We start from the raw sequence: 11972 nt of genomic DNA on the forward strand, positions 1-11972 counted from the left end.
GTGTTGTGATCCCATAACATTTCTGCCATTTGGATCACCAATCGTCTCAGTACAGCTCATTGAAGATTTTGTCCATTTCTCACTGAACTACAATACCACCCTTGTAATATGTCAAGAACATATACATGCATGGGTCTAATTCCAGATTCTTCATTTTATTCCATTGGTTGTCTATTCCTACACCAATAGCACTTTGTCTTAATTGATGGTTTTATAATAATCTTGATATCTGATTATAAAAATTTCCCCAGTTGGTTATTCTTTTTTTCAGGAGTGTCTTAGCTATTCTTGGGTCCTTCTTCTTTGGGGTAGTTTAAAAATATGGTTGTGGGAATTCCCTGGTGGTCCAGTGGTTAGGACTACACGCTTCCACTGCCGAGGGCGTGGGTTCGATCCCTGGTCGGGGAGCTAAGATCCCAAGAGCTGCATGGCGTGGCCAAAAAAAAAAATATATATATATATATGTGTGTGTATATATATATATATATATACACACATATATATATATATGGCTGTAAATTCTTTAACACTTTCCATTGAGAGGTGGAATCTATGTTCCTTCCACTTGTTGCATAGCATCATTTCTGTGATATTTTATTGGTTGAAGCAGTTGCCAGCCCACCCATGCAATGTGTGATGCTGGACTAGAAAAAGGACATTACCAGGATAATTGGTGAAAATTGAATAAAGTCTGTATATCAGTTTAGTAGTGTATCAATGTTAATTTCTTTGTTTTGATCATTGTGCCATGAGTATATAGAAGGTTAACATTTGGGGAAATGCAAGAATCTTAGAACAAAATAACTCTGATCACCTCCCTTCTGACTTTCATGATTTTTTTGTTCACTTTTGCCCTTAAAAATAAAAACTCTACATATTTGATAATATTTGTTTTTTACAGACAATATGAGATTTATCTAGATGTTAATAGTTTCTTTGTTTGCCATTCCAACTTGCATCCCAGATTTTCCTTCTGGGATCTTCTTTCTAAAGAATATCCTTTAAAAATTCCTTTGGTGTAGGTCTGTTGGAAATAAATCCTCTCCCAGTTTTTATTATCTTTAGCTTTATTTCAGCCTCATTCTTGAAAGATAGTTTTTCTGGGTGCATATTTCTAAGGTAGTAATCATTTTCTCACAATATTTCAAAAATCTTATTCTATTGTGTTTTGGCTTTTGTTTTATTGTTGAGATGTCTGCTGTCAGTTTAATTGTCATTTATTTGTAGGTTATCTATCTTTTGCCTCTTAGTGCTTTTAAGATATTCTTTTTGTCCTTGATATTGTTGTTTTGTTACATATGGATTTTTACTTTATCCTGTTTACTTTACACCGTGCATTCTGTGTCTGTACAATAATATCTTTCATTTTCTGGAAACTTCTCAGCCATTATCTCTTAAAATATCAACTTCCTTTATTCTCTTTATTCTCATCTTCTGAAATTTCAATCAGACTTTCCTATTCTATATTGTATATTTCCTACCCTCTCACTTTTTACATCTCCTATGCTGCATTTTTCAAATCTATCTTCCAGTTTACTAAATATTTTCCTGCTATGTGTAATCTGCTAGTTAACTCATTCATTGAGTTTTTATTGCAACAATTATATGTTTCACGTCTACTTGGTTCTTTTTTCAAATAACTTTTATAGTCTTATTTCTTGCTTAATTTTGTGATTCCTTTCTTATTTCTTCAATATTTCATATATGGCTTTTATGTTCTATGTCTTATATTCAATATATATAGTCCTTGAGTCTAATGTGTTTGTAGTTTCAGCTGACTCTTACTCATGCTGAGTCATAATATTCATGTCATATTGTTGTGAGTTAATATGAGGGTACACACTGGGGATGCTTTTCTTCAGAGAGGACTTGTGATGTTTTGCTGGGATCCAGGGATGTTGCTGACCTGGCACCACACAAGTTCCCTTTTGGGGGGCCTCAGGTTACCTTAAGAATCCCTACCTTGTTGCTAGTCCAGGGCTCCTCTACTGCGGTGATGGCTGGCATTTGCTTTCAGGATATCTGTCCTTCCTATACTGGGGACTTGTCAATCTTATTTTAGTCCATGGTCTTTTCCCTCCTCTCATGGCCTGTAAAGCCAGCAAGTTCTATTTTTCATGTGAGATCTGATTGCTTTGTAAAGGAAAATTCCCTCAGAATATGTGAATTTGATTTCATTCAAGGCACTTAGCACTACCCAACATTATATTATGTAATATGTATTTACTTATATATTGTTTTACGGCCAGTCTCCCTACCAGAATATACACTTCATGAGAACAGAGACTTTGATTCACTGCTATATCTCCAGTGACAAGAGCATAGAGCTAATTCATAGTAGAGCCTGTAGTTTAACAACTATTTCTTGAATGTTGAAATGAATTGATGAACGAATGAGTGAATTTCATCGATAAGTTCATTAGTATTGGGTATTCCATTGAGTTCTCTAGATACAAAGATAAATCTGACAAAGTTCCTTCCCATGAGATACTTACTAGATTAGTAGAGGTAAGAAGGACATGAAAGTAAATAAGTTTAATAAATACTATAGTATACACACACACACGCCCACTCATATATGTATAAATAATACCATATAAAAACTATCTGCCAAGCCATTTTCAGTAGTTTTTACCTCATTGTTTAAGTTATTATAGGCCATTCATAGGGGAAGCAATATGATCAACTTCAATGCTTTAGGAAAACTTGAGTGGAGTACGGTGGATGGATCAGGATGAGGAATATTGAAGGCAGGGAAAGAAGAGATTACTGCAGTCCATGTTTCATCTATTCAAAAAATATTTTTTGAGTGCATATGATGAGTCAGGCACCATTCTATACACCCAGGAAATACAGCCGTCCCTCGGTGTCCATGGGGGATTGGCTCCAGGAGCCTCTGCAGATATCAAAATCTGTGGACGTTCAAGTTCCTTGTACAAAATGGCATGGAATAACGAATGCAGTTGGTCCTCTGTATCTGCCATGCAAAACCAACAGATGCGGAGGACAGACTGCATTTGTGAAGAAGATGCGTAAGGTCCTCACCACAGAGCTTATTTTCTAGTTGACTAAAACAAAATAAATAAGTGAACAAATTAACACATAATTTCAAAAAGTGGAACGTGCTACACAGAAAGTAGAACAGAGTTACCAGAAACAGGGTTGTTGGGACTTCTCTGGTAGCACAGCGGTTAAGACTCTGTGCTCCCAATGCATGGGGCCCGGGTTCGATCCCTGCTCAGGAAACTACATCCCACATGCGTGACACGGCTACGAGTTTGCATGCTGCAACTATGGAACCCGCCTGCTGCAACTAAGGAGCCCGCCTGCCACAACTAAGACCCAGTGCAGGGACTTCCCTGATGGTCCAGTGGTTGAGACTTCGCCTTCCAATGCAGAGGTTGCAGGTTCGATCCCTGGTCAGGGAGCTAAGATCCCACATGCCTCACGGCCAAAAAACCAAAACATAAAACAGAAGCAATATTGTAACAAATTCAATAAAGACTTAAAAAAAAAAAGACCCAGCACAACCAAATAAATAAAGGAATATTAAAAAAAAAAAAAGAAACAAGGTTGTTGGTGATGCTATGGTGGTGACAGGCCAGAGAAGGCCTCTCTGAAGAGACAGCATATGACCAGAGACCTCAAGCATATGACAAGAAGGAGGCACCCACAGGCAAGTCAGGGGGACAGAACATTCCCGTTAGAGGGAATGGCAGGGGCAACCCTATGTTTTGTGCTTCAAGGATCAGGAAGTGGACCACTGTGCCTGGTCCCAAGTAACTGATGAGAGAGCATTTGTTGAGTTTGGAGAAGTAGGCAGGGGCTGGACCACCTAGGTCCTTATAGCCATGGTAAGGCATTTGGGCGCTGTTCAAAGGGCAATCGGAAACCGTGTTAGGGACCAAGGCAGGAGGAGGGGAGCATAATAAGGCCTAAGTTTTTAAAAGTTCATTCGAGTTGTTGCTCCTTGAAAAATGGGCAGCAAAAGTCCAGGAAACAGGTGCTACAGACTACTGTATTGGGCAAGACATGAAAAGGGCCTGAGCTCTGGTGGAGGTGTCTATCCATGCTGACCCATGTCCCCTTCCTAGACTGTAACTTCTGTAGCTTGTTCATCGCAGAATCCCTGATGCAGCCCAGTGCCTGGTATGCAAAGGCACTAGGTTACATTAGATTGCTTTAACTGAGAAATTGAGTTGCTTAAAGGGTAACATTAAGCTATAAGCTCAAACACAATGTAGGTCAATGTAGGTCACAAATCATGGCTACATTGTAATCATAATTGTGGTAGCATCAACTCTTGGTTTTACAAATGCCTTTTGCCATAGTAGAGTGTGGATAATTCTATGTATATAATCCAGTAAGAACCTGTCATCACTACTAGAAATTAATTGCAAAGAAATATGTACTGTGGTTTGTCAGTGACATTACCATCACATACAAGAAGATAACATATGTTTAGGGAATTTTTTTAAAGATTTCTTTATTATTTATTTATTTTATTTATTTATTTTTTGGCTGTGTCGGGTCTTAGTTTGAGGCATGCGGGATCTGTCATTGGGGCGCGTGCGTCTCTCTAGTTGTGGTGTGCAGGTTTTTTCCTCTCTCTAGTTGTGGTGCGCAGCCTCCAGATCACGTGGGCTCTGTAGTTTGCGGCATGTGGGCTCTAGTTGAGGCACTCGAGCTCAGTAGTTGTGGTGCGCAGGCTTAGTTGTCCCGCTGCATGTGGGATCTTAGTTCCCCGACCAGGGATCAAACCCGCATCCCTTGCATTGCAAGGCTGATTCTTTACCACTGGCCCACCAGGGAACTCCCTCTTTAGGGAATTTTTATTGCTAATAAGTACAAGGCTTAAGAGATGATTACATTTGGAGTTACCAATGGAATATTCTGTTTATATAAAGTAAACCAGTCTCATTTTTTTTTCTTAAAGAACACTTCCAGGAAATAACTACTCCTCCAGAGAAGTGGGAGCATAGAGTTTTGGTTAAGAATATGGCCTTGGAGCCAAACATACCTGAGTTTTAGCCCCAACATTGCCACTCATTAACTGTGTGACCTTGGGTAAGGTATATCCTCAACTCTGATATTTGGAAAATAATACCCATGTCCAGAGTTGTTGTGAGGATCGAATGAAATTCTGTCATTCTTTCAGGCTTCTCAGCATCTAAACTCTTTCTGTTATAGACGTTCCTGTTTATGAGTTTTGGATAGAACAAAGGTGGCCTCACCCTTTAAGTGTTGGAAGTGCTTGGTATCCTGGGTTTCCCTGCCCTGAGAGCGTAAGCATGTAACCTTGGGTTTCTTCATTCAGCTGTGGTTAAGTTTTGGTGCAGGAGCTAACGGCACAGGCGGGAAGGGGTGGGAGATCTCTCTAGAGGCACAGCAGCAGTGGCAGTGGTTGCAGCAGTGGCCACCAGTCAGGGTTCTGATACAGCAGTGACGTTGGTGTGGGCAGCAAGGGCTGCATGAAAACTGGCTCCAGTGTGGAAGTGGCCTCAGTGCAAACTACAGCATCTAGTGCTTTGTAACAGTGACAGCAGTTTCTCATCAGTCCAATTCTGTGGTATTACTCCTAGAAATTTAGCTGAAAGCTTGATTCTTCAAGTTTTCAGGCAATTCCATGAGCAACCAATAGCCTTTGATTTAAATTCTTTCATAGTGTAACCCATTCAGTTAGCTTTGGTTACTAGCTATTAAGAACTATGGTTGATTTAGATTCTACACCTATCCTTACAGCATGGTGACTAGCAGAGAATACACAGTAAATGTGGCTATTAGTAGCAGTTATCAATAGTGTGTTATTAATTTCATCTAAGTATTGAATGTTATAATGCAGTTTTAGTGATTTTGCTTCACATTTAAGAGCTATATTTAATATTGCCTTTATTGATATATCTTTTTGAAATGGTCTATTTATATTCTGAATTACATCTTGATTAATCCAAGACTCTTTACTAGACTCTAAGCTTCTTGAAGGCAGAGATTGTCTTGTTCACAACTGGATTATTTTCAGGCATAGTGCTGGGCACAGGTGGACCCTTAGTAAATATTTGTGGAGGAGGTACATCATGAGCTTATTGATAAAAGAAAGGTACCAACTCAGGGATTGGACAGATCTCTAGGGTGGCATTGTCTCAGTGAGGTAGTTTGGTCCAGGATTGGTCCTCAACTCTAGGAACATAATATTGCACTTAGCTGAAATTGATCATGCTCTTGGATGTAGACTCAAACTAAACAAACTCATAAGAGACTGATGTATAAATCATATTTATTTCCACTAAAAAATAGAACTTTGGGGTAATCTGGAATTCTGCTCATTTATTCATTTAATGAATTTTAAGCATTTATTGTGTGCCAGGTATTCCTATATCTTTGTATAAACAGTGAACAAAACAGACAAGATTATTACTGTCATGCAATTTGCACAACTGTGTCAACAAATAAATACATAATTGCAGATAATGGTAACTGTTATAAAGAAAATATAGGATAAAAGGATGAAAATTGTTAGGAAGGAGCGTGTGCTGTTTTAAATTGATAAAGGGAAGGTGTCCCTCAGGAAGGGACATTTAAACTGAAACCTGAATGAAGTGGGGGAAGAAAATACCAGAAATGGGAAGCATTACATTTAGAGGCTCTGAGGCAGAAATAATCCTGGGGGTGTTCAAGGAATAAAAAGTAAGCCAGTGTGGTAGGCAGCCTCTAAGATGGTTCTCAATGATCTCTAGCTACTGGTATTCACACCTGTATGAAGTTCTCTCCCCTTGAGTGTGGGCAGAATGTAGTAACTAGCTTCTAACAAACAGAATGTAACAGAGGTGATGGAATGTCACTGCCAATGTTAGATTGCAAGAAATAGTGTTTTCTGTCTTGGGCACCTCTTTCCGGCTTTCTTGTTTTCTCACTATGCAGAAAAGAGTTAACATGGCAGGCCTGAGACAACTATCCTTATATAGGCCAGCTTGCAAGATTGGCCCTTGGACGGAATCTGGGAACTTGGGTGGTAAACAGTTCCCTACACTGGTATAAAACTTGCCCTAATTGATAAGAGTGGCTCACTATACCTAGACTGTTTGTAAAAATAATATGCATATGCTGAACACCTGCTTTCCTCCAGAGAAACTGGAATTTTAGTAGGCAATAGGCAGAGGGTACCTGTGTGACCAGCTCCCCATAAAATCTCTGGGTGCTGAATCTTTAATGGGCTTCCCCAGGCAGAAACATTGCACACACATTGCTGCATTTTTCTTTGTTGGGAGAAGAGCATGACCTGTGTGATCCCTTGTGAGAGCATAAGGGAGCCTACAAATGAATTCCTCCAGACTCTGATTGTACCTTTTCCCTTTATGACCTGGCTCTGTATCCTCACTATATTGCTTTGATAAATCTTGGTGTCCGTACAACTACAGGCATACCTCATTTTATTGCACTTTGCTTTTATTGTGCTTCACTTTATTGCACTTTGCAGATAATGCATTTTTACAAATTGAAGGTTTGTGGCAAGCAAGTCCATTGAAGCCATTTTTTTCAACAACACTTGCTCACTTCTTGTCTCTGTGTCACATTTTGGTAATCTCACAACATTTCAAACTTTTTCATTATTATTGTATTTGTTATAGTGATCTGTGATCAGTGATCTTTGATGTTACTATTGTAATTGTTTTGGGGAGTGCCAAAAACCGTGCCCATATAACATGGCAAATTTAATAAATGTTGTGTATATTCTGACTGCTCCACCAGCTGGCTGTTCCTCTGTCTCTCTCCCTCTCCTCAGGCCTCCCTCTTCCATGAGACACAACAATATTGAAATTAGGCCAATAATAACCCCACAACCACCTCTAATGTCCAAGTGAAAGGAAGAGGTATACACATCTCTCACTTTAAATCAAAAGTTAGAAATGATTAAGCTTAGTGAAGAAGGCATGGTGAAAGCCAAGACAGGCTGAAAGCTAGGCCTCTTGCACCTAACAGTTAACCGAATTGTGAATGCAAAGGAAAAGTTCTTGAAAGAAATTAAAAGTGCTGCTCCTGTGAACTTACAAATAATAAGAAAGGGAAACAGTCTTACTGCTGATACGGAGAAAGTTTTAGTGGTCTGGATAAAAAAGTTAAATCAGCCACATTTCCTTAAGCCAAAGCCTAATCCAGAACAAGTCACTAACTCTCTTCAATTCTATGAAGGCTGAGAGAGGTGATGAAGCTGCCTAAGAAGAGCTTGAAGCTGGCAGAGGTTGATTCTTGAGGTTTAAGGAAAGACACCATCTCCATAACACAAAAGTGCAAGGTGAAGCAGGAAGTGCTGATGTAGAAGTTGCAGCAAGTTATCTAGAACATGTAGCTAAGATCATTCATGAAGGTGGTTACACTAAACAATATATTTTCAGTGTAGACAAAACAGTCCTATATTGGAAGATGATGCCATTTAGGACTTTCATAGCTAGAGAGGAGAAGTCAATGCCTGGCATCAAAGCATCAAAGGACAGGCTGAGGCTAATGCAGCTGGTGACTTGAAGTTGAAGCCAATGCTCATTTACCATTCCGCAAATCCTAGGGCCCTTAAGAATTATGCTGAATCTACTCTAAATGGGCTCCATAAATGGAACAACAAAGCCTGGATGATAGCACATCTGTTTACAACATGATTTACTGAATATTTTAAGCCCACTCTTGAGACCTACTGCTCAAAAAAAAGATTCCTTTCAAAATATTACTGCTTATTGACAATGCACCTGGTCACCCAAGAGCTCTGATGGAGATATACAGTGAGATTAACGTTGTTTTCATGACTGCTAATACAACATCCATTTTGCAACCCACGAATCAAGGAGTAAGTTCAACTTTCAAGTCTTATTCTTTAAGAAATGAATTTCCTCAGGCTCTAGTTGCCATAGATAGTGATTCCTCTGATAGATCTGGGCAAAGTAAATTGAAAAACTTCCAGAAAGGATTCACCATTCTAGAAGCCATTAAGAACATTTGTGATTCATGGAAGAGGTCAAAATATCAACATTAACAGGAATTTGCAAGAAGTTGATTCCAACCCTCGTGGATGACTCTGAGGGGTTCAAGACTTCAGTGAAGGAAGTAACTGTAGATGTGGTGGAAATAGCAGGAGAACTAGGATTAGAAGTGGAGCCTGAAGATGGGACTGAATTGTTGCAAACTCATGATAAAACTTTAATGGGTGAGAAGTTGCTTCTTATGGATGAGCAAAGAAAGTGGTTTTTTGAGATAGAATTTACTCTGGTCAAGATACTGCGATGATTGTAGAAATGACAACAAAAGATTTAGAATATTACATAAACTTATTTGATAAAACAGTGGCAGGGTGTGAGAGGATTGACTCTAATTTTGAAAGAAGTTCTACTGTGGGTAAACTGCTATCAAACAGCATTGATGCTACAGAGAAATCATTCATGAAAGGAAGAGCCAACCCATGTGGCAAACCTCATACTTGTCTTATTTCAAGAAATCGTCTCCCCACCCTTCAGCGGCCACCACTCTGATCAGTCAGCAGCCATCAACATCCAGGCAAGACCTTCCACCAGCAAAAAGATCAAGACTAGCTAAAGGTTCAGATGACGGTTAGCATTTTTTAGCAATAAAGTATTTTTGAATTAAGGTATATGCATTGTTTTTTTAGACATAATGCTATTGCACACTTAATGGTCTACAGCATAGTGTAAACATAACTTTTTTTTTTTTTTAAGTATTTGTTTATTTATTTAGTTATGGCTGTGTTGGGTCTTCGTTTCTGTGTGAGGGCTTTTTCTAGTTGCAGCAAGCGGGGGCCACTCTTCATCGCGGTGCGCGGGCCTCTCACTATCGCAGGCCCTCTTGTTGCAGAGCACAAGCTCCAGACGCGCAGGCTCAGTAGTTGTGGCTCATGGGCCTAGTTGCTCCGCGGCATGTGGGATCTTCCCAGACCAGGGCTCGAACCCGTGTCCCCTGCATTAGCAGGCAGATTCTCAACCACTGCGCCACCAGGGAAGCCCAAACATAACTTTTATATGCACTGGGGAACAAAAAGATTTGTGTGACTCACTTTATTGTGATAGTCACTTAATTGCAGTGGTCTGGAACCAAGTCCACAATATCTCCGAGGAACGTCTGTACATGGTGAGAGTCCCATGAGTGCTTCTAACTTATCTCTGAATGGGGGGGTGGTCTTGAGGATCCACAACACACTCACTCTGATGAAGAAAGCTGCCATAAGCTGCCCTGTGGCGTCGTCTTTGTGACAAGGAACTGAGGGAGGCCTCTGGCCTACAGCCAACAAGGAGGAGCTGAGCGCTTCAGTCCCACAGCCGGTAAGGAACAGAGGTGTGCGTGAGTGAGTCCGGAAGCAAATCCTCCCTGAGGTGAGCCTTCACATGAGGCTGCTGTCATGGCTAACATCTTGACTGCAGCCTTGTGAGAGACCTTGAACCAGAGGCACAACCTAAACTGTATTTGGGTTCCTGGTCTACTGAAACTCTCAGATAATAAATGTTTGTTGGGTGTTCCCTGGCAGTCCAGTGGTTAGGACTTGGCACTTTCACTGCTGGGGCCCGGGTTCAATCCCTAGTCGGGGAACTAAGATCCTGCAAGCTGTGCAGCACAACCAAAAAAAAAAAAAAAAAATTGTTGTTTTTAGCCTTTAAGTTTTGGGGTGATCTGCTATGCAGCAATAGATAACTAATACAGCCAGTATGGATGGAATACAGGGAGCAAGGAGAAGGCGGTAGGTGATGGGCTCAAAGACGTACAGAGGCCTCAGATCACACAGGGCATTCTAGTCCATGGTAAGGATTTAGGATTTTATTCCATTAGGGGATCTGGAGCAGGCAGATCTGATCAGCACATTATGTCCTGCAGGCCAGTGGTTTTCCACCTTGGTTGCATTTTAGAATCACCAAGGGTGCTTTTTAGAAATACCTATGCTGAGCCCCACCCTCAGAGATTCTGGTACAATTGGCCTCAGGAGAGGCTCCAGTATCGTTATTTTTAAAATGCTCCCTAGGTAATTCTGATGGGCAGCTGGGGCTGAGGACCAGATATGCCTTAAGGCAGCAAACCTGTGTGGGAAGCCAGAGAGGATCATTTGCTGAGTAGGGAATCAGAACAAAGGGAGTGAGTTGCATATTTCTAATGATGGATTGTTGTATCCATATTAAGCAGACCTGGTGCGTCTAGGATGATACTCTCTCTTCTGCTCAGTGCTGGAGAAATAGCCACAATTACTCAACCTTTGAATTGTTCCTTCCTGTGAGAGCTGTCATCCATCTGTTCTGTTCACAGGAAGTACAGTATTGTGGATTAGGCTTCAGTTTCAAAGAGACCAATACAATCATAGCAAAAGCAAATCTTTGGCCTTAAACCTCTTTTGATAAATTCCAATCAGTGGCAACAGAAAGCGTTTTTTTGTCTTACATTTCCAAAATGGAAGACCAATGAACACTTCAGGCTACCTGGCTCCATTCTAAAAAGAATTGATCTCATAATCTGTATTATATGGCTCTGTAATCAACATGTGCATATAAGAGAACAAATTAGGGGGCTTCCCTGGTGGCGCAGTGGTTGAGAATCTGCCTGCCAATGCAGGGGACACGGGTTCGAGCCCTGGTCTGGGAAGATCCCACATGCCGCGGAGCAACTAGGCCCGTGAGCCACAACTACTGAGCCTGCGCGTCTGGAGCCTGTGCTCCGCAACAAGAGAGGCCGCGATAGTGAGAGGCCCACGCAGCGCGATGAAGAGTGGCCCCCGCTCGCCGCAACTAGAGAAAGCCCTCGCACAGAAACGAAGACCCAACACGGCCAAAAATAAAATAAAATAAATAAATAATTAAAAAAAAAAAAAAAAGAGAACAAATTAGGAGACGTGTTAAGATGCTTCACTAAACCCCAGTTTCTTAAAACTCATTCCCCATAATGAGAAGCACAAACATTAACACATCAAAACAAAACAAACCAAACCAAACAAAAAC

At 40.6% G+C, this 11972-nt stretch overlaps 1 pseudogene; it reads left to right on the forward strand.

The window, feature by feature from the left end:
- The first annotated feature begins 6930 nt into the window (after window positions 1-6930).
- Window positions 6931-9595, forward strand: LOC137775839 (tigger transposable element-derived protein 1-like; annotated as a pseudogene).
- Window positions 9596-11972: the final 2377 nt, after the last annotated feature.

This window comes from Eschrichtius robustus, chromosome 13, assembly GCF_028021215.1.
Source record: "Eschrichtius robustus isolate mEscRob2 chromosome 13, mEscRob2.pri, whole genome shotgun sequence".
Lineage (NCBI taxonomy): Eukaryota > Metazoa > Chordata > Mammalia > Artiodactyla > Eschrichtiidae > Eschrichtius > Eschrichtius robustus.